The sequence below is a fragment of the Schistocerca serialis genome, chromosome 2 (assembly GCF_023864345.2).
Source record: "Schistocerca serialis cubense isolate TAMUIC-IGC-003099 chromosome 2, iqSchSeri2.2, whole genome shotgun sequence".
Lineage (NCBI taxonomy): Eukaryota > Metazoa > Arthropoda > Insecta > Orthoptera > Acrididae > Schistocerca > Schistocerca serialis.
Genome location: NC_064639.1, coordinates 1,008,074,029 through 1,008,098,177, shown reverse-complemented (window position 1 = coordinate 1,008,098,177; position 24,149 = coordinate 1,008,074,029).

Below are 24,149 nucleotides of genomic sequence, written 5' to 3'. Positions count from 1 at the left end.
CTTGTGCGATCCATTCTTGAATACTGCTCGAGTGTTTGGGATCGTCAACATGTCGGGGAAAGGGCAGATAGCAAAGCAATTCAGAAACATAATGTCAGATGTGTTACCGGTTTTTCGATCAACACGTGTTACACAAATACTCCGTGAATTCTAACGTTCTAGGCACTTCAGTCCGGAACCTCGCGACTGCTACGGTCGCAGGTTCGAATCCTGCCTCGGGCATGGATGTGTGTGATGTCCTTAGGTTAGTTAGGTTTAACTAGTTCTAAGTTCTAGGGGCCTGATGACCTCAGATGTTAAGTCCATAGTGCTCAGAGCCATTTGAATCATTTGAACCAATTCTAGCGATAACCCCCTTGAGGGAGAAGACGTACTTTTCACGAAAGACTAGAAAGTTTAGAGAACCGGCATTTGTGACAGACTGCAGAACGATCCTATTCCCAACAATATCTGTCTCGCGTACGGAAACATACAGACAATAGCTTTTCCCTCGCTTTATTTGCGAGTGGAACAGGAAGGCAAATGACTAGTCGTGGTGCAAGGTATCCTCCACCATGCTCCACACGGTAGTCTGCGGATTATGTATGTGGATAGAGATGTAGGTTTATATGTTGGCTGTGTATTTTAGAGCAGCGTTCGTGCTCCAGTCTTGAAGATGGCCATTATGGAACGAAATTAGTATCTGTTGTATAAAATTGTGATCTGCAAGCTCAATTATGACTTAAACGATTTCCTGGATCAGTGCGTATTTTGCTGCGACTACTTTCTAACTCGTGACACTTGCTACAAATCAACATCCATGACGGCCGCTGTAACCGAGCGGTTCTAGGCGCTCCATTCCGGAACCGAGCTGCTGCTACGGTCGCAGGTTCGAATCCTGCCTCGGGCCTGGATGTGTGTGATGTCTTTAGGTTAGTAAGGTTTACGTAGTTCTAAGTCTAGGGGACTAATGACCTCAGACGTTAAGTCTCATAGTGCTTAGAGCCATTTGAACCATCAACATCCATTATAAGCTGTCTTCAAACTAATACCGAATTTTCAGGATGAATAATTCACTCTGTGGCGGACTGGGCGCTGTTTTGATACATCCTGCCAGATTTAAACTGCCTGCTGGGCTACGTTCGAGTCCTACTCCGGCACACTACTTTAATCTGTCAAGAAGTTTGATGCTGACTTGATGGTCTCCTTATTTGGAGGAGCAGGGTGCAAGATAGTTTAACAAAGGGGTAGGGCGCAAGTTAGGTTACCAAAGATTTTTCTAGAAAAGGAGGCACGGTGGGGGTGGGGGTGGTGGGGAGAGGGGCGGGAGACGAAGCTGACCTTCCATTTACCTCGCTGGGTACGATCTTGAATCCATGTCATCAAAATCTTCTCTGCATATAAATCTTTCCATTTGCAGTATCTCATACATCATGTCTTACTGTGCATTATTTACAGATGAATTTGACAGTGAAGAAACTTGACACAATTCGGACGAAATCTTACTCCATTCAGCGTTTCGAGTTGTATTGTTAATTACTTCCGACCCAGCTTTTGTGTTGTCCCTGCAGACATGATGTTTCGGATATACATTGTCAGCGTGACCTCTGCTTCTCTTAGTTTCGTCAGGCATCTGCTGTAGTATCAGACGAAGGTAATAGTGCAGAAACTATGCCTAGGTTGTAAGACTGAAATATGAAGGTGGTATAGGGTGGGAGAACTACGGTCTGCTACCATCGTTGAAATACTGTAAGTTTACCTAATGACTTGATGCCTTGTCTGTGAAAAAAGGAATATTAAGTGCTGTCCAACCTACGATCCACATTTCTATTGGTCAGGTAACATTTGGAAGTTTAATCATATCAATCATTCCTGTATTCAGTTCGGGTGGACGCTGCCGGATAGGCGACACGATTTTCGCACGCTCTGTTTACATCATCGGGATCGTAGTGACTGGTGTCCTGTACACCTTTCTTCACATGTCAGATATCTGTCATCTTCGTTGGAATGTATAATGTCTTGAAAAGAGGTTATAAAATGAATATAAACAAAAGTACTTTCCCCCTCCTCATAAACCACAGACATTGCAGTTAGAGGGGTGGCTTGTGTGCCTCAGGGAGACAGACAGCTGTACCGTAGGTGTAACCACAACGGAAGGGTATCTGTTGAGAGGCCAGTTCCTGAAGTGGGGCAGCAGCGTTTTCAGTAGTTGCAGTGACTATAATCCAGATGATCTGGCCTTGTAACAGCAACCAAAGCGGCTATGTTGGTACTCCAAACGCGTGAAGTCAACGGGAAACTATAGCCGTAGTTTTTCCCCAGGGTATGCAGCTCTACTGTATGGTTAAATGATCATGGCATCCTCTTGGGTAAAATATTCCGGGAGTAATATAGACCATCAATCGGATCTGTAAGCGGAGATTACTCAGGATGATATCGTCATAAAGAGAAACGAAACTGGCATTCTACGCACCGGAGAGAGGAGTGTCGGATGCCTTAATTGGGCAGGTAGGCTAGAAAGTTTAAAAAGGGAAATGGATCGGTTGAAGTTAGATATTGTGGGAATTAGTGAAGTTCGGTGGCGCGAGGAACAGAACTTCGGGTCAGTTGAATACAGGATTACAAATACAAAATGAAAGAGGGGTAATGCAGAAGTGAGTTTAATAATGAATAAGAAAATAGGAACGCAGGTAAGCTATCACTAACAGCATAGTGAACGCATTATCATAGCCAAGATGAACACCAAGCCCACACCCACCACAGCAGTGCAAGTTTATATGCCATCTAGCTACGCAGATGATGAACGGACTGAATAAATATGTGATGAGATAAAAGAAATCATTCAGATATTTAAGGGAGACGAAAATTTAATAGTGAAGAGGGACTGGAATTCCATAGTAGGAAAAGGAAGAGAAGGAAAAAGAAGTAGGTGAACACGGACTCGGGAAAGTAGTGAAAGAAGAAGCCGACTGGTAGAATTTTGCGTAGAGCATAATTTAATCATGGCTAACACTTGGTTTAAAAATCGTGAAAGAAGGTTGTATACGTGGAAGAGGCCAGGAGATGCAGGAAGGTTTCAGACTGATTATATAATGGTAAGACAGAAATTTTGCAACCTAATTTTAAATTGTAAGACATTTCCAGGGGCAGACGTGACTCTGACCACGATTTATTAGTTATGAACTGTAGGTTAAAACCGAATAAATTGGAAAAAGGTGGTAAATTAAGAAGATGGTAATTGGATAAGGTGAAAGAAGCAAAGGTTTTTGAGAGTTTCAGAGGGAGAATCAAGCAATTGTTGACTAGAACAAGGGAACGGAATACAGCAGAAGAGCCGGCCGGTGTGGCCGAGCGGTTCTAGGCTCTTCAGTCTGGAACCGCGCGACCGCTACGGCCACAGATTCGAATCCTGCCTCGGGCACGGATGTGTGTGATGTCCTTAGGTTAGTTAGGTTTAAGTAGTTCTAAGTTCTAGGGGACTGATGTCCTCAGATGTTAAGTCCCATAGTGCTCAGAGCCATTTACAGCAGAAGACGAATGGGTAGGCTTGAGAGATGAAATAGTGAAGGCAACAGAGGATCAAATATGCAAAACAACAAGGACTAGCAGAAATCCTTAGATAACAAAGGAGATAGTAAACGCAGCAAATGAAGCAGGCGAAAGGGAATGATTGACAGGAGATGCAAAATAGCTGAGCAGGAATGGCTAGAGGACAAACTTAAGGTTTTAGAAGCCTATTTTAATATGCCAAAAATAATGCCACCTACAGGAAAACTTAAGAGGTCTATGGAGAAAAGAGAATCAGCTGTATGAATATGAGATGGGAGACACACTGATACGCCAAAACATTATGACCACTGCCCACCGCAACGTTGGATGCCACCTGGTGGCGTTGCGGGTACGTGATACGGTTACAAAAGTCAGTCGGGTGATCACCTAGTGAAGTTATGGGCTGCAGTTGGGGAAATCAATAGAGATAAGTGACTTTGACAACGGGCAGATTATTATTACGCAGAGCCCGTGAACGGGTATTTCGAACCCGGGAAGCTGGTCGAATGTTAACGTGCTACTGTCATGAGCAGCTACGGAAAGAGATAGGACAATGAAACTACCACTAGGTGCTAAATGGTTAGACATCCACCATTCTTCATAAGTTCTGAGGCTTGTCTGCTCTGTTAAGTAGGATAGATGGTGATCTATGGCATCTCTGCCGAAAGAGCACAGTGCTGGTTTACTCACAAGTGTTTCAGAGTACGCCGTTCATGGTACATTGTTGAACATATCTTTCAGATCTGTTAAATAGCCCGAAACCTAGGTCGTACGGTAATAATAAGGTTTGTGAAACAAGGTTAAAGGAGTGCTTCGTACAGTTAACACAATATTCCTCATGTATTATACGTATTGCAATGTTTATTCACTGAAGAATTTTGGTTAAACACAACAGAGGGCTTGAAAGTCCTAATCTTGTCAAGATAATAAACGCGTAAATAAATAAACTAATCTGACCTCAACTCCTCCTCCTCTGATTCCCGCTCTCTCGCGGCAGTTTCGTTTACGAATAGGCCAGTCATTTGTTTGCGGAAACCTTTGTTTTTTTCATCAGTCTTTCGAGTTGTTTCATATTTTCTTCCTTTACTAACTTCTTCTATTCTTTTCATCTCTACGTAACTATTACAACTAGGAGCTTGTTAATCTGTTTCCCGCATTTGGAGTCTTTCAATGTCCCTTCTATTTCCTTCTTCACTGCTAGTTTCTAGATAACCACTTACGGATGCATAGTAGATGTCCCACTGCACTGTCTCCTCTTCTGGTATGGGTCTTCCATTCTATCCTCAACTGTCATTTATAGTATTTCTTCGTTTCATGTTTTATCAATCCATTTAATTTGTAAATTTTTCTTATACTGATTTCTCATGCTGCTCATTTCACCCTTGTACTATGCTCCCCTTAAAACGTACACTTACAGTAAATCCTTCCTCATTCCTATGTTGGTATCTGATTCCAGATCAGCTACTTCACTGAAGAAAGCTTACTCGGCCTGCGAAAATCTACTTCTGATATCTTTCGTCTACTGTGGCTTAGCTTTATTTACGCTTAAGTGTATTTCCTGTGCTCTGTACGTTGTCCATTTCTTACGACAGGCATTGTCCTCTAACATTAGCATTAGCACGCATAGCTCCTCCACATTCATTCATTTCTTCAGAAATTTTCGTACACTTCATTGCTTCATCGACGTACTAGGTGAACAACAATGGTAATAAATTATAACTTTGCCCTAACCCTTCCTCACACGCTCTTCTTTTTCTTTATCATTTAGTGCTCCACTTATGTTGTAAATTATTCGTGTTGCACTGTAAACATCGTATTCCACATTAAAGTATTGAACGTTTTAGGTCCACAAACGCTAGGAGGAGATCCTATACGAAAACATTCTATTGCATTGTTAGCTGTGATGCCAACGGCGTGGGTTCAGCCAACGGTTGGAAAGGTATTTTTTTCTCCGCACACAATGGCCACTTTCCTTGTGGAATGTTAAGGCCCGCCTCCGCTGCCGAGTGCTCAGGCCGTCTAACGAATGCGGAGGACCCGGCGTGGGCTGGCGGGTGGTATTTTAAAATAAAAGAAACTTTGTATTTATTAGTTCGTCGCCGTATTTTCCAAGAGCCAGAAAATACTCGTATTTTTGCAATCTCCAAGTCCACATTCTTCTTGTGCTCACTGAAAGAAATGTTTCTTCTTTCTATTACTCGGAGGGATTCTGAATTATGATTAAAAACAAAAGTGTTGAATTCTACCCGATAATATGTTCAATAAAATTTCACACTCACAGCATAGTAATATTCCTGATAATAATAATAATGATCCAGGACGGTGTACAGTCCTTGCGAGTTCGTTTTCAGTTATTACCGAAAACATGCCTTTAGTAGCAACTTGGCTGTGACGTCATCTGAGGACCTTATGATAGCAGGTTACGAAGTGTGTCTTTCAGTGACTCTCAGACCGTGATTATACACTACTGGCCATTAAAATTGCTACACCACGAAGATGACGTGCTACAGACGCGAAATTTAACCGACAGGAAGAAGATGCTGTGATATGCAAATGATTAGCTTTTCAGAGCATTCACACAGGATTGGCGCCGGTGGCGACACCTACGACGTGCTGACATGAGGAAAATTTCCAATCGATTTCTCATACACAAACAGCAGTTGACCGGCGTTGCCTGGTGAAACGTTGTTGTGATGCCTCGTGTAAGGAGGAGAAATGCGTACCATCACGTTTCCGACTTTGGTAAAGGTCGGATTGTAGCCTATCGCGATTGCGGTTTATCGTATCGCGACATTGCTGCTCACGTTGGTCGAGATCCAATGACTGTTAGCAGAATATGGAATCGGTGGGTTCAGGAGGGTAATACGGAAGCCGTGCTGGATCCCAACGGCCTCGTATCACTAGCAGTCGAGATGACAGGCATCTTATCCGCATGGCTGTAACGGATCGTGCAGCCTCGTCTCGATCCCTGAGTCAACAGATGGGGAGGTTTGCAAATCAACCATCTGCACCAACAGTTCGACGACGTTTGCAGCAGCATGGACTATCACCTCGGAGACCATGGCTGCGGTTACCCTTGACGCTGCATAACAGACAGGAGCGCCTGCGATGGTGTACTCAACGGCGAACCTGGGTGCACGAATGGCAAAACGTCACTTTTTCGGATGAATCCAGGTTCTGTTTACAGCATCATGATGGTCGTATCCGAGTTTGGCGACATCGCGGTGAATGCACATTGGAAGCATGTATACGTCATCGCCATACTGGTGTATCACCCGGTGTGATGCTATGGGGTGCCATTGCTTACACGTCTCGGTCACCTCTTGTTCGCATTGAGGCACTTTGAACAGTGGACGTGACATTTCAGATGTGTTACGACCCATGGCTCTACCCTTCATTCCATCCCTACGAAACCCTACATTTCAGCAGGATAATACACAACCGCATGTTGCAGGTCCAGTACGGTCCTTTCTGGATACAGAAGGCCAGCACATTCTCCAGATCTCTCACCAATTGAAAACGTCTGGTCAATGGTGGCCGAGCAACTGGCTCGTCACAATACGCCAGTCACTACTCTTGATGAAGTGTGGTATCATGTTGAAGCTACAAGGGCAGCTGTACCTGTACACGCCATCCAAGCTCTGTTTGACTCAATGCCCAAGCGTATCGAGGCCGTTATTACGGCCAGAGGTGGTTGTTCTGGGTACTGATTTCTCAGGATCTATGCACCCAAACTGCGTGAAAATGTAGTCTCATGTCAGGTCTAGTATAATATATTTGTCCAATGAATACCCGTTTATCATCTGCATTTCTTCTTGGTGTAGTAATTTTAATGGCCAGTAGTGTAAATTGGGCTCAGCGGACGGTCGAACGGAAGGAACATCTGCCGTCACCCGCTCTATCCCCGGGTAGCAGCATCTAAATGGCCACTTTCTGTCACAGGTATTATTTTATAACGTTGTTGTGTATCAATTTACAATGTTCGTAATTTTTACATGAGTGGAGTTAAGATGGCTTTAATGACAGAAAAAGTTTTTGTACGACTACATTTAAATTTTGCCGGCTAGAATTTTTAGAACGGAACCGACAATAGAACATGACCTCTGAACTACATCTTTAAGAGACCCTGTATTGATTGTTATTTATATTAATGTCTTGAAATTTGTTATACCTTTACTATTTAATGGATGTTATTCAAGTGCTATAATCAGAACTTTCTGTCATTAATATAAATGATACTTAATGTATTACAAATAAGGACGTATTGTTCCGGATTTTGTCTTTATTAAATTACTTGAAAACGATTAGAGATAGCATAATGGCTCACATAATTAATGCTATTATATCAAACTGAAGCTTCATACCAATTTTCATATCTCTCAGTATAATATTTAGCGCCATCAATTTTTCGTTACAACGTCGGTTTTGACCAAAATATTTCTCCGATCAAGTTGAGACTTGTAACATTTGGTTGCGACGTATACATGAAACACATTCTGAACAATTGTTGGCTTTCTAGCTTTGTTATTTAGCGCCATATGTTTTTTACTTAAAATAATGTATGTATTGAAACATATTCATCAGATCACTCTGAGATTTAACACTTTTAACATTAATACTTTGAAGCATATATTGACAAATTTTGGAAAAGTTACTTTAATTTTTAATTTCATTCTTAGATTATGACGCAAAACTTTGTATGCTACACACAGGCGCGTTATGATGACATGGCTGTAGTAGCAGTGAACTGGGGTTAAGTCCTAGCACACTCGGTCTGCTCTGTATCCCTCAAATGATACTGCACTTGCTTCGCCACACCGTGTTTAGTTCCCGAAATTGCCGTGATTTTTTTCCCTGACGGGAGGATCTAATAGGGGTGCACTCAACCTCGTGATGCGAATGGCGGAGCTACTTGAATGAGAAGTAACGGTTCCGAGGAGTGAAAGTCGACAACGGCCTAGAGAGCGGTGTGATATGACCATATCCCGGCGTACCGCATCAGCATGCTGCCACGTGACAGAGGACGATACGGAGAACTACGAATCCCTCTCCTGCGTTAACCTTTTATTTACAGAGTAGCATTTTCACACAATGTCATTTGCTGGATACGTCTTAATCTCTGCCTTCCTCTGCAGTTTTTACCCTGGCAGCACCATCAGGTACCATGGAAGGTATTCCCTGATGTCTTGACACATGTTCTGTCATCCTGTCTATTCTTAGTGTCAGCGGAGAACCTCCTCTTTCCTTACCTTACCTGTCCACCTAATTTGCAACATACTTCTGTAGCGCCACATCTCAAATGCTTCGATTCTCTTCCTTTCCGGCTTTGCCACAGTCAGGTTTTCACTATCATTAAATGCTGTGACCTAAACGAACATTTTCAGAAGTTTTTTCCTCAAGTTAAGGCCTATGTTTGACACCAACAGATTACTGATGCTCAGGAATGCAATTTTTCTACTGCTAGTCTGCTTTTTCTGTCCTCGTTGCTCCGTCTGTTATGGGTTATTTTGATGCCTATGTAGTAGAATTCCTTAACCTCGTCTACTTCGTGATTCCCAACCCTGATGTTAAGTTTCTCGCTCATCTCATTTCTGCCACTGTCATTTCTTTCCACTTTCTTCAGTTTACTCTCAATCCATAGTTTGCATTCATTAGTCTGTTCATTCTGTTCAGCAACTCCCGTAACTCTTCTTCATATTCATTGAGGACGTAAATTTCATCAGCAAATCTTATCAGTCATATCCTTTCACCATGAATTTTAATCCCGTTCTTGGTTCTTTCTTTTATTTCCGTCATTGCTTCTTTCGATGTTTAATACTGAAGAGTAGGGCTGAAAGACCATATCCCTGTCTTATATCCTTTTTACTTCGAGCACTTCGTTCTTGGTCTTACAGCCTCATCCTTGCCTCTTGGTTCTTGTAAATATGTACACTATCCGTCTTTTACTGCAGCTTACTCCTATTTTTCTGAGACTTTCGAAGATTTTGTACGGTTTTAAATTGTCGGACGCTTTTTCCTTGCCAAGAAAGTGTTCTGATTTTCTTAAGTTTTGCTTCCATTACCAAATGAAACGTCATTACTGTCTCTGTGGTGTCCTTACCTTTCGAGAACCCAAACTGATAGTCGTCTAACAGATTCTCAGTTTTGTTTTCCAGTATTCTGTATGTTATTCGTGTCAACAACTCGGATGCATGAGCTGTTAAGATGACTGTGCGATAGTCTTCCCACTTACCTGTCCATGCTATCTTAGGGATGATGTGGGTGATATTTTTCTGAAAGTCGTGTGGTACGTCGCCAGTAGCACAGATTCTACACATCAGCTTGAACTCTCTCTTGGCTGTCACTCCCCCCCCCCTCCCCCCCCAGTTATTTAGAAATTCTGAAGGTATGTTGTCTATTTCTTTTGCCTTGTTTGATTGTAGCTTTTCAAAGTGCTATTAAACTCTGACTCTAATGCTGGATCCCACACCTCTTCCAAATAGACTCCAGTTTCTCTTTCCATCACATCAACCAAGTCCATCATAGAGGCCTTCAGTGTGCTATTTCCACCCATCCGCTCTCTCCTCTGCGGTTACCAGTGGAATTCCCATTGAAGATTTCGCTCTGAATTTCTCAGAAAGTTGTTTTGACTTTTTTGTATGCTGAACCAATCCTTCCGACAATCATACCGTTTTCGATTTTCTCCCATTTTTCCTGCAGCTATTTCGTTTTGTATTCTCTGCACATCCCATTTATTTCATTCCAAAGCGACTTATATTTCTGTATTCCTTTATAGCCTTATACTTTCCTTTACTTCCTTCTTTCGTCGATAAATTTAAATATTTCCTCTGCTACACAACGTTTCTTCGCAGTTACCTTCCTTGTCATAGTATGAAGGCTTTCACGACCGGATGACATATCTTCTGGTAAACCTTGCGGAATGTAAGGTCGTGGTCCATGAAACTCTTCAGCTCCTAACGTTTCGTCCAGAGCTGCGCTGGACATCTTCAGAGGGGTGTTTCTCCTCCGGTGAGTCTTACCGACTCACCGGAGGAGAAACACCCCTCTGAAGATGTCCAGCGCAGCTCTGGACGAAACGTTAGGAGCTGAAGAGTTTCATGGACCACGACCTTACATCCCGCAAGGTTTACCAGAAGATATACCTTCCTTGTACCTACGTTCGCCTGTCCAACGTCCGTGATTTCCTTTTTAGACATACTCATTCCTCTACATTTGAACCGTCTACTGTGGTGTTCATTGTAGCAATATGTATAGCCTTAGGAAACTTCAGATGGAGCTCATCATTCCTCAGTACTACAATATCACACTTCCTTGTAGGTTGAACTTCCAGATGAGACTCTTTAACTTCAGCCTACTGTTCATCATTGCTAAATTGTGATCTGGGTCTGTATTTGTTCCTTGCTAGGCCTTACAATAGAGAATATGAGTTCGGAATTTCTGCCTGATCGTGATGTAATCCAGCTGGATTCTGCCCATGTCTGCGGGCCTTTTCCAAGTACATCTCTCCCTTTTATGATTTTTGAACAATGCACTCGCTGTTAACAAATGAAATTTATCACAGTGAAACGTCCCCTTAGAAAAATTTATGAATGACTGTGCTGATAAACTTCTTACATTATTTGCTTTTCAAACAGCTGAGCAAAACTGAACGTACTCAGACATTACTCTCTTTACTTATTCTGATCGACACTAAACTGACACACAATATTTTTAGCGCAACGTAATCTGACTTTTAATACTCCCTACAAAAGAATGGCCCTGACTAACAATAACCTGTACCTTTCATGAATCACGTACCTCACAAAAATCTTCGTTACTCATACTACTGCAATACAGTGAGCGCCAATACTGCCAGCTAAATAAAAGATTCTAACTACTGAAGGCACTAACTACTGATAGGCATAGTTAGCAAATGAAAGATTTTGATAGAGAACAAACAATGTATTTACCTTAAATAGTGTTCAAAAGTCATAATATATATATATTAGTTCCTGACATCCAGTCTTACAAGTTTACTCTCTCTGATGGACACACTCCCAGATCATCCGCTCTCAAAACTCCGCCATCTCATTCCCCACATCCACTACTGCTGGCAGCTCACCTCCAACTGCGCAACGCTACGCGCTGTTCACATCCAACTGCCCAACACTAGAATAGCGAATATTACAACAATGCTAACCAGCCACAGACTGCACACAGCACAGCCAGTGATTTTCATACAGAGCGCTACGTGGCGTTACCAATATAAAAACCTGAACAGCCTACTTACAGCAGAACTCAATTAGTCTTTCACCTCTCTCATTCCTAAAGGCTAGCCCATATTCTCCAGTAACTATTCCTTCTGTTCCTTCCCTTACTACCGCGTTCTAATCCCACATGACTGTTGGAGTATCATCTCCTTCCTGGCCAAATATTGGTTCTGAAAGTTTCCAACCGGCTTACCTCTGAGTCGAGCGCCACTGCAAAGGTGTGCATCAGTTGCCTCGGCTACGGCAAGTTGGTGGAAAGTAATGACGGAATTACAGTGTAACGTCAGAATTTCCTCGTTACCTTTTCTTTTAGTGAAACGAAACTGATCTTCCTCTGGCATGTCTCCAATTATAGTTTCTACAGTTCTACATATTACCCTGGTCAGCAGTTTACGAGTGTGGCTTACCTCACAGAACGTCAGACGGTTTTCAGGGTCATCAGCAAGTGCATGCTTTGGTAATATGATATTAAAGGATTTCTTGAAAGCAGCTGGTAAGTAAGGCTGTTTAGCAATCATATTGATTGAAAAACTTCGTGCCGGCTGCTGTCACCGAGCGGTTCTAGGCGCTTCAGTCCGGAACCGCGCTGCTGCAGCGGTCTCAGGTTCTAATCCTGCCTCGGGCATGGATGTGTGAGATGTCCTTAGGTTACTTAGGTTTAAGTAGTTCTAAGTCTAGGGAACTGATGACCTCAAATGTTAAGTCCCATAGTGCTTAGAGCCATTTGAACCATTTTTTGAAAATCTTAGTCTGTTTCGATTCAAAATTGCTCATGTCACTACCTCGTGTAATATGAACTCACAAGAAACGCTATGTACACAGCATCACAATAAATACGAGAATAGTTTTCCTGGTTTGTCAGACACTTGAATTTTTGCTATTAATGAAGTTAGTGGGCGACAACTTCTAATTTTCCCGCACTTTGGCAGTTGACTGTGTTGCGAAAGTCGACAGTTCATGGTCTTGTGGTATGCGCTACCGAATCAATTGCGGGGATCTGAGTTCGTTTCCCAACCATGTCGGGTATTTAGCCATGATGGAGATGAGGCGTATCACACTCATCTTCACTGACGAGCAGTTCGCGGGAAATAAGAATACTTGCACTGAGCAACCACACTCCCCTGAAAGAAATTCACAGCCACGGCCACCACCTGCGAAGCTCATTTTCAAGCAAGTCTTGTCGCATTCCCGTTAGAGGCATTGAGTAAAGAGAATCAAAACGGGGATATAGACGTGTATAGTTTTTAAGACATGGAGAAAGTAAAGAAGAATCACGTTGTTACTGAATGTTTATGTAACGTGTAGAACTTTAAAAGTGTCTATGTTATGCAATTCGTACAGTGTGCCAAGTTCTAGTACGTTTCGCCAAATGATTATTTTTGACATGGATTGTGCTGCTCTCTGCCGTGTAAACTGTGAACATCTAGCTCGTCGCTGCGCCCTGTGGCAACCGCCCGTTACGTGCTGCCATCTTCCGAACAACTGGCGAACTACGTAGTTCCCGCGCAAAGGTTGGAGTGTGCGCGTGGGCACGTTGTCCGGGGATTTGCTAACGTGTTTGGCCCACATGCCCTCCAAGAGCTGGAAATGTCACGCTATAGGGTATAGGTATACAATATATCATACATTTTTAGTGACTAAGTTTGACACTTGTATGAAACCACTAGCTGGCACTCACGGCTCTCGCATACCAATAGTTTTGTTATGATGAGTGATGGTAAGTAAGCTACCGGTAGTAATTCACAAACATCTGGGTATATAGTGGTGCAGGTGCGTAAGTATGTATATATAAACGTACGTACTGTCAATGCATAGGTGCGTAATAAATATGTTTCTATTATTTCGTTGTATGTCGAATCGTAGTTTTAACATAATAAAAACGACAAAACACTTTCCTTCTTATTATTTATTGTACACTGAAGCGCGAAAGAAACTGGTATAGGCATGCATATTCAAATACAGTGATGTGTAAACAGGCAGAATACGGCGTTCGAACCATTCAACGAAACGTTATCGATATGGGCTTTCGGAATCGAAGGCCCACTCTTGTACCCTTGATGATTGCAGGACACAAAGCTTTACGCCTCGCCTGGGCGCGTCAACACCGATGTTGGGCTGTTGATGGTTCAAATGGCTCTGAGCACTATGGGACTTAACATCTGTGGTCATCAGTCCCCTAGAACTTAGAACTACTTAAACCTAACTAACCTAAGGACATCACACACATCCATGCCCGAGGCAGGATTCGAACCTGCGACCGTAGCAGTCACGCGGTTCCGGACTGCGCGCCTATAACCGCTAGACCACCGCGGCCGGCGGGCTGTTGATGACTGGATACATGTTGCCTGGTCGAAGGAGTTTCGTTTCAAATTGTATCGAGCGGATGGAGATGTACGGGTATGGAGACAACCTCATGAATCTATGGACCTTGCATGTCAGCAGGGGACTGTTCAAAATGATGGAGGCTCTGTAATAGTGTGGCCCATGTGCAGTTGGGGTGATATGGGACCCCTAGATACGATTCTGACAGGTGACACGTACGTAAGCATCTTGTATCGCTACATGCATCCAGTCGAGTCCATTGTGCATTCCGACGGACTTGGGGAATCCTAGCAGGACAATACGACGCCCCTTACGTCTAGAATTGCTACAGAGTGGCTCCAGGAACACTCTCCTAGTTTAAACACTTCGCAGGCCACCAGACTCCCCAGACACAAACATTATTGAGCATATATGGGATGCCTTGCAACGTCCTGTTCAGAAGAGATCTCTATCCCCCTCATACTTTTACGGATTTCTGGAGAGCCCTGCGGGATTCATGGTGTGAGTTCCCTCCAGCAACACTTCAGACATTAGTTGGGTCCTTGCTACGTTGTGTTGCGGCACTTCCGCGTCCCCGCGGGGACCCTATACGATGTTACGCAGGTGTTCCGGTTTCTTTGGCTCTTCAGCGTAGAATATTAAAGCAGTTCTATAAACAACATGTTTGGTCTTGCCTTCTTTTGCAAGCACGTAAATTTTTGTGGGTGGGATACACGTGAGCTCACCACTTAGAGTTATACATAAAAAACATCAATTTGCAGTGGGTAATTGCAACCTTTCAAATCGAAAAAGCAAATCTGTCGGCGTAATTGGGATTTGTGAAGTCAAAACAGTTTCCCCTTTAGCCATGCCGCCATTTATAATAGATCTAACACTATTTCGGGGCAGACGAGTAATTTGCAACCGTTTGCCGTTAGACAATCTGGTCGTATCAAAATTTTGCGTTTTCTGAATATTCAGAACTAGGTTTATACAGCGAACCGGTTGCACATAAATGGTTCAAATGGCTCTGAGCACTATGGGACTTAACTTCTGAGGTCATCAGCCCCTAGAACGTAGATCTACTGAAACCTAACTAACCTAAGGACATCCATGCCCGACGCAGGATTCGAACCTGCGAACGTAGCGCCCACGCGGTTCCGGACTGAAGCGCCTAGAACCGCTCGGCCACTTCGGCCTGCCGGTTGCAGATAACCGGTAGGTATACTGACCTAGGTTTCGACACGTAGTAGGGGTGTTCAGAATTTAGAGCCGCTTAGCTCAAGTCAAAATTACATTAAACGTTCTAGGCTTTGTACGTGTGCGTAGCTGGGAACATCAGTCTGATCAGACTAGAAATGTGTAACGCTTCACAGAAACTTATCGGCGAACACCGGCAGAATTCTTCCAGCTATAGCTGCAGCATACAGTATCCGCCATTTGGATTCATTATACGAATCGTGTATCATTAACTCACGGCTTTCGCGGTGTGGTAAAGGAAAATGAACACGAAATAACGTACCCAGACTATGCGATGGTGCAACAGGCATTACGTACAATAAGAAGATGCTAGATCAGTGGAATAATGAAGTGTAATTTCCAACATTTAACACAGCGAATATTTTGGTTACGATAAATCGCTATGTTTGTCCAAGGTGTCTCTCCTAAGAGTCATCAGGTGCATTTTCTGTCGTATTTCAGCAAATATTTGCAATTTCGTTTCTGGGTTGTGGAGTCACACCAAACAGATAGCGCTTGTCACGTCTTTCATGAGACGCCCAGTTTTGAGGAAAAGCGTCGGTTTTTTACCCTTTCCGACCAAGACGAATTTTAAAGAGGAATATTACGTGCCCATTCGTTACTTCGTTCCCAATTAGTCTATGCCGATACTCATTTTATCGATTAGTGTTAACAGGGACTGTAAAGCTCGGAGAATAACCAGCAGTACAGCAGCTGCACCACTACCCTGACCCGTACTGACTGATACCGCCACACAGCCGCGCCACTGAGTCGCTCCTGGATTGCCGTTTATTCTTCCTGTTATACTGTCCTTGTTAACACTAATCGATAAACTGAATATCAGCCTAGACTAATCTGAGAGCTCTCTATCGAATGGGCACGTAAAATTATGGTTTCAAAATTTGTTTGCAATAGAAAAGAACTCGACGCTTTCTGTTGACACTGGGCATCGCAAGAAAGACGTAAGGAGCAGTAATTGTATGTATCTCATAGGGTATGTCATAATTTGTGGCGTAAACGCATACAGTTGAAACTACAAGCTAACATAAGCAAAAAAAGGAGGGACAAATGATATGTAAACGCAGGTCCTCAAACAGACCGTCTGCGAGATAATTGCGACTTTTTGGTTACCAGCCACCACTGACTTGGTTCTATGTACCCGCCAGGGTAGCCGAGAGCGCTGACGCTCTGCTTCCTGGACTCGGGTAGGCGCGCCGGCTCCGGATCGAACCCACCCGGCGGGTTATCGACGAAGGGGCGGAGTGCCGGACAGCCTGGATATGGTTTTTAGGCGGTTTTCAACATCCTTATAGGTGAATACCGGGCTGGTCCCCACGTTCCGCCTCAGTTACACGACTCGCAGACATTTGCAAGACATTCGCACTATTCCATGGCTTACATTAGATGCATATTGCTGGGGTACACTAATTTCTTCCCGAGGGGTATGGGATGGCGACAGGAGGGACATCCAGCCACCCCTTAAACTTAAAATGCCACATCTGATTAACCATGGACGACCCTGCGTGACTGCGGGCAAGGCTCAGAAAGAGAGAGCCATGGTTCTGTGTAAATCTCATCCCATTAGGAAAAGGTAATAATACTGTACGACATTAAAAAAGCTATCAAAGGTGCTTTGGTAGAAAGGCAGATGTTTTGAAAAAACACGACAACATTTACATGACTGCATCGTAGTTAAAGGGGGTGTTGAAAGTGCTGTCGTTGCACCCGGGTGCAGGCCAATTCCCGTTGTTGCAGTGAGCTTCGAATCCTTTAGAAGACGCCTGGCTTATTTATTAAGTCTTCAAAAGTATTGACAAGCCTCTGCTCCAATTCTTCAACCATGTTAACCGGGGTGCCCTACACTGCACCTTTAAGGTAGCCCCAAACACAGAAATCCCTGAGCTTCATATCAGGTAGCTGTTATTCTCCCAATACGTACTCTGCTCTGTCAAACGTAACGACTAGATAGATAAAGTAACATAACACATTAAGTACTCGGTGGAAATGAATCAAAGTGCGGGAGCCTGTTGCCCAAGGTCTCCCAGACGTGCACAGAAAGCTGAACGTCACATGGGGTGTGGTCAGTGACTATAGGGCCAAATAGGGTTGTCCCCACAACACAGTAGAGTTGAAGGAACGGGAAAACACAATGTCTGTCAATCAGTGAGCAGTTATGGTGACCTTTGATGGTGTTCTTCATTATGACGAGGCCCTAACACAACATCTCGATAATTTCACACAGGGAAGAATCGCCGGGAAACTGAAAGAAGGAAGAAATGTGACGAATGTAGCCTATGAATTTGATACTGCTCACAACATTGTTCCACGTAAATTGGGAGCGTTCCGGGCCATACAGGCCGAAGGAGAGGCGGTGGTCGACCACGGTAAACTAGAGCAGCCGATGACCGCTGCATTGTGCACCGGGCAAGAAGGGACCCACGTCAAACAGTGGGCAGAACGGGGTTCTTAACGTTCAACAATCATTTTGAGGTACATGAAAATTGTAATATACGCAGTGCTGTCGTTGGTGGTCACACTCCACATTACGATCCACGTCCCGCATGTCATAATGCCCAGGGAACCATCGTAAATGGCGGTGACTTCAGTGCACTTTGAATAAAAGTGTCATTTCTGTTCATCTCTTTGCGTATATCTTTCAGTTACCTACCGTACTATACTGCACCAGTTCTTTCTATGTGTGGTCCAAGTCACGTGAAAGTTACTTTGACCCTTATGTTTTGCACTTTAGTGGACATACGAACATATACAGGTTGGTCATCGAGCGAGATGGGGCGGTGGTTAGCACACTGGACTCGCATTCTGGAGGACGACGGTTCAAACCCTCGTCCGGCCATCCTGATATGGGTTTTCCGCGATTTCCCTAAATCGCGCCAGGCAAAGCCTGCTGGCATGGTTCCTTTGAAAGGGCACGGCTGACTTCTTTCCCCATTCTTCCCTAATCCGGTGGGACCGACGATCTCGCTGTTTAGCCCCGTCCTCCCAAACCAACCAACCAACTAGGGTGGTCAGAAACAGCCTGAAAAGCTTTGGGGGTGTTGCAGAGGAGGTTGCGCTGAGAAACACTTATCAAGAAAGAAATTCTGTACGATGAGCCATTTCCGAGCTATTTAACATTGATTTTAGCTAATCAGGTCGTTGTGCGTGAAATTTAAGCACTTGAACGCGGTAAAATGCGGTAATGCAGGGACATAATGTTGGTCCGTCAGTAAGCACTTGAGATGCTCATTACCAGTGCCTCTTTCGTAAGAGATGAGATAAAATTGAGTGGGCTAAAGCTACGTTTGTTCAGTTTGAGGAAACGAAATGAACTCGTTTGGCGACACCACCTGTGACAGGATGCTTGAATTCGCGCTCGCCGACCTGATTTCCTAACTTCACTGTCAACTAACTTGGAAACGGTGCAACGTATCGCATTCTTTTCTTAACAGTTATTAACAAGCGCAATATCCCCTGCGACATACTTACAATATTTTCCGGCTGTTTCTGACCACACTGCACATATTCATACACATATTGGTCTACATATATAGGGTGGACCCGAAAACCTCGACAAAGTTTCGGAGGTAGTTCAGCGAATTTTTTTGAGTAATCTGTTTTAATGCACCCTTGCTGTCCCGAGGGTGGTTATAGAGAAATTTGATTATACCTCATTCAGTTCGTTGGCCGACCTTTGCTTCAGTAAAAATCTCTTCATAACAGTGAAAAAGCCAGTAATATGAAGTCACCAAAACGGGCATCACAACACGTAATAATGCAGTAACCCTCAAACGCAAAAGTACTGCGATGTGTGGTCTGCATCGCTATGGGGAAGCTAAGTATAGAGTCGTTGAGCCCTTGTCCTCTTCATTCAGAGAACCCATACACATAAGTAAACCTATGCATACTGCTATCACTGTTAACATAAACTCTGCCGAAACAGCATTCGAGCAGTACTGTATGCAAGCTTTAGGGCAGTGGTTCGCAGCCTGGTTGTAACTACACCTTGAAGGGTAAAATGAAATTTTTTGAGGGTGAAAATATAAGGGCTCGACTGTATTTCGGCCACAAAAGTAAATTATTTTTAAAAGATCGTTACTATTACTATTTAGCAAGACTGTAATATTGATTACGTAAGTTACCAATATTTAATGTTTCTTCAAATATTAACATTAATGTGTAATACAATGTGATGGAGGTTATAGCTTGTGGAACGGATATATGAACATCTTCCTCACATAGTGCTGCGGCTACATACACATATTTTGTACTTCATGTCATGTATCTATCACTGCAAAAGTGACACACTTATGTAATATGCTGTGTCGTCCGAACAAAACACAGCCAGGGCAAAAGCACCACAGACGCAAATATGAGAGCTGATGCCTGTGCCATAGAGAGTCGCAATTTGCGCGAGTTCCACCAGCGCCATGGGCGGTGCAGAGGTTGAAGATAACGACTTCAACTCGGCCAACTGGCGGCCGAGTACAGTCCGCCAATGACCGGATGACAACGGACAGAAGCTGTAATATTATTGGTATTTCCGTCCTACGAAAGGTTTGAGTATTCTTTGAAAGACATTTGTTTTGTATAATTTACGTAACTGTAAAGATGCGCATCTAGCGCGGACGCTAATACATCGATTGCGCAGTCAAAGAAACATTTTAACAGAAGCTGAACTGTCGTTCCGCTTCGATCTAAATAAAAGATGACGGTAGAAAACGTTTGTAGATCTTCAGATTTTAATGTACTTCTGCTTGTGGTGTGAAAGCGTAAAGGAGGTCGACTTTAAGCTAAAAGAGTGAGCGGTTTTGCCAGCGTGCAGACAACATTATTAATTAATAACATTCAAGTAATTTATGTTCGAAATTGTAACTCGGCAAGCTATTGTTATCGGGGGTGTTGGACAGTGCAAGAATTGTCTTCAACGAAGGAGAAAAGTGACTGTAATTTGTGACAAAAAACGCGAACATGGGAAACAGCACAGGACAGGCTGAAATCTGATCGCACCATACTGTTAGAAAAGTAATTATGTAAGTTGTATTGTTTATAAATAAGCCCTAATTTGCTAGTGAGAATTGTTTGAATATATTTAGTGTTTACCAGACTTCTTATTCTGTTTTTTTTCTTTATACTTTTTTATCTTCCGTGCCATATTATTTTTATAAATGTCAAACAGCCTTTACTACAGCAGAGAATACTGCGGCATCCTGGTCGTAGACAGAAGGCCGCTCCTTGTCTTCTATACAACTCATAGCTGCCCCATTTATTAATGATTTCATTTGCAAAAGCAATTTTTTTTTACTATTCATTGTTAAAGGTCCCTTAGGTAATTATAAAATTCATACTGATTACGTAAAGAAATCCGGGTTGTTCTTTTCCAAATAATAGAAGTCTTTGCGTAATCAAAAACTAGCCTCCTTCTGACAACGATCAGGAGCCGACCAGAAGACGGACGTCTTCGACCGCTTTCGTGTGTCCTGTGGCAAAGCTGTGCCAAACTGGGAACACGGCATTCTAGTATGAAATACCGATCTAAATTGAAAGAATTGAAATATATTTAATAGTAATAATAATAATAATTTTTTTATCATACTAGATGTGGCGCCCGAACAGGGACCTGATAAAAAAATTTTAATCTGTTCTGTTATTGTTTCATGACATCATCCGGTGGACATCGGGAAGCCGTAAAGGAAGTACTGAACGAAATCGAGGAAGTATAAAAAACAAAGAGAAAAATTCGAAAAATAACAGCAGTGCGCAAAACGACTGATGTAAGTACGGTTTTCATTACGCATAAAATCTCGCGTCTTGTATAATATAACTGATTTCCGGAATTTCTTTCCTTACTGCTTCATTTTATCCTATCGCTGTTATTTCCTTGCAGAGTTGCTTATTTACGTAGTTAGAATTCATTTCTGATCATCTCTTCATGCAAAGTTTATTTGTTAGTATTATGAGCATCTTCATTGTTGCTACGGTTAAGAACACAAGATGGATGCCATAATAGCAGGATTCAGTGTCTAGTAGGTGTTTGTCACTTATTTTCAAAGTTAGGTGCCATCTTGTCTTCTACCCGGTATAGCTCTGCAATTGTCAACTACCGCGGTGTGACGTTTGACTAACAGAGCGCGCATCTGAGAGTTGACGATCGGCGTACCGCGAAATATTTCTTTGAGCAGTTACGTCACAAACTTGAAAATAAACATGGCAGATGACAAAGGAAAGCCGACAAACAGTCTGGATGACGGTGATGACACAGTTGTCAAGTCATACCCACTACGTTCGCGAACGGGAACAGGCAGACCCGAATCGCGAATGGAGACAACGGTAGACGATGATGGTGTGCGTGACGTATCGTCACAGCAATCATCGTCACAGCAAGCGGGAGAAAATTTGATGATTGAAATGATGAGAATTTTTTTTCAAGAAAGAGAACAGGAGAATCGGGAAAGGGAAGCTTATAAATTACAAAAACAACGAGATAGACAAGAAAGGGAACAAAAAGAAAGGGAAAAGGAACGGGAGACAGAGCGAAAATGGTTTGACCTGAACACCATGATTGGTACAATGAAAAATAGGTTAGATAATATTGATGCCAACTTAGAGGCAAGAATAAGGACAGTCACGGTGGAATATATCTCGGAATTAAGTACTAAAGTTAATGAAAGGATAGAAGGTATTCTGCAGAAGGTAGATGCATGTGAGAGCACAGTAGGTAACGTGCACAAAGACATCAAAGTACAAATCGAAAGTTGCCAGGCAGTTACAACAGAAGTTTCAAAAAAGTCCGCTGAGGTCGGAGCTAAAGTAAACAAGCTTGCAGACAATGTCGTCACTCTGCAAGGCCAGGTCAATGACCTGACACAGGCGCTATCCGAAATAAACATTGAAAAGAGGGTGAATGATGCTGCAGCCAACGTACGTTCCACGATAGGAAAAGAATTTGTAGAATGGGTCGAGACTAAGGAACAGTACATAGCAAACAAGGTTCAACACGACTTAAAAGAAGCCGTTAAGTCAGCCACAGTTGAAGTTTTAGCTGCTCCAGGTACATCAGGAGATACGATTCTCACTGAATTAGGAGAGATTCGTAGAGTTTTTCACCGAGATCTTCCCGAGTGGAAACGACACCTCACTGAGGAAATCGAGCAGTTGAAACGACAAGTCAATGATTTTCCTAATGACAATAGAAGTGAGCATTCACACTTGCTTTCTTCAGAACATGAATACAATAATAATCCCGTGTCTCGTGTAGAATTCTCTCCACTTGTACATGGACACAGTAGTAAGAATCCTTTAGTACGCAACCAGAATGATCAAGTAACTCTTGTCGAGCTCATGAAAGAAGAAAGCGTTCTCAAGCACCGCGTATTCCAGCCTTTTCTGCCAGAGAAACGCAACATCCACCCAATGGTTTTTCTGAAGTCATTTAATGGTGTTTTTCCTGAGAGCTGGGATGACAAGCAACGTATGCGCTTTATAGTAGGTTACATTCAAGGAGAGGGTTCTGTCTGGGGAACAGAAGTAATTGACAGATGTAATAATTACGCTGACTTCGAAAAGCAATTTCTGAACAAATTCTGGAGTTCAGGCATACAACAACGCCTTAGAAAGGAAGTATATAATGCTGAACCGTTTAATACGAGAAGTGCTGGTCTCCGTAGGTACTTCGAGAAATACCTGCGAAAAATACAATATTGGGACACGCCCATTTCCCCGAAGGACGTAATTATGATTCTTAAGTCAAAGCTACCGGTATCAATCAGGGAGAAGTTAGTAAATGTCAGTGACGACGACACGGAGGCTTTTCTGTCAGTACTTGACAACCTTGACATGATTCAAGAAGACGTGCGTGCTAGTGCGCGGAGTAATTGTAATCTTGGCCCGCACACTACACAGCCGCACGGTGTAGGCGCAGACTCAGGTATGTCATACCAACCCAACAACAGTAAAGGACACGACGTTCCGTGCGATAATAACTACTACTATTGCCGTAACGGGAAGCAGAAACATAAATTCCAGGATCAAAATAGGTACCACCCCATATACCAGACAACACAACAGCAATACGGTAATTCACCAGTTAATTACAATGATCGCTATAATAATAATTTCAATGGAAAAGGACGTTGGCTTAACACCAACAGTCAGCAGCAGTATGGTAACCAGCCTACATTCCAGCACCGTTCTCAAGGGAGAAATCCTCCAGATCCTTCCAAGCAATACAAACAACAGTATGCTCCAAACTTTAGGAATAGTCCTCCGCCTTTTACCAACTATCAAAGTCACAATCATGAACCTCAAAATTCTCGCATCTATTATGCCCCAGCAAACCCGCCAACACACACCATCTCGACTGAAATTCCAGCAAATAGCTCGCCACTTAGGTGGAATACGGAAGCAAACTTCGTACCAAGCGTACCGCCCGGTACTTCAAAGGTAATTGTGAGCGAAATTCAATCTAATGAATATACGGAAAACTAAAAGCACACTTTGACCGGTTTCACACCTTCAGAATTAATCTCAAGGCAAAGGGAAAGCAATGAATGGACTGATCCCATTCCCAAGATAGAAGGTCCAGAAGTCAACCTAGATAATAAGTTAAGACAAGCCCTGATCTCTCTCACAACTCATGCCAATTTAAGAAAAAAGGCATTTGACAAGCATGTCAATAAAGTTCTGTCGTATCGCCTGAACGAGCGTGTTCTTCTGAGGACACACTTCAAACCATCTCTCATATTACGTAAAAATCGTAAGTGGCAACACCTATACGAAGGACCGTTTGTTATAGTCAGGAAGCCACATATTGGTTGTTACGTGTTGGCAGATCCA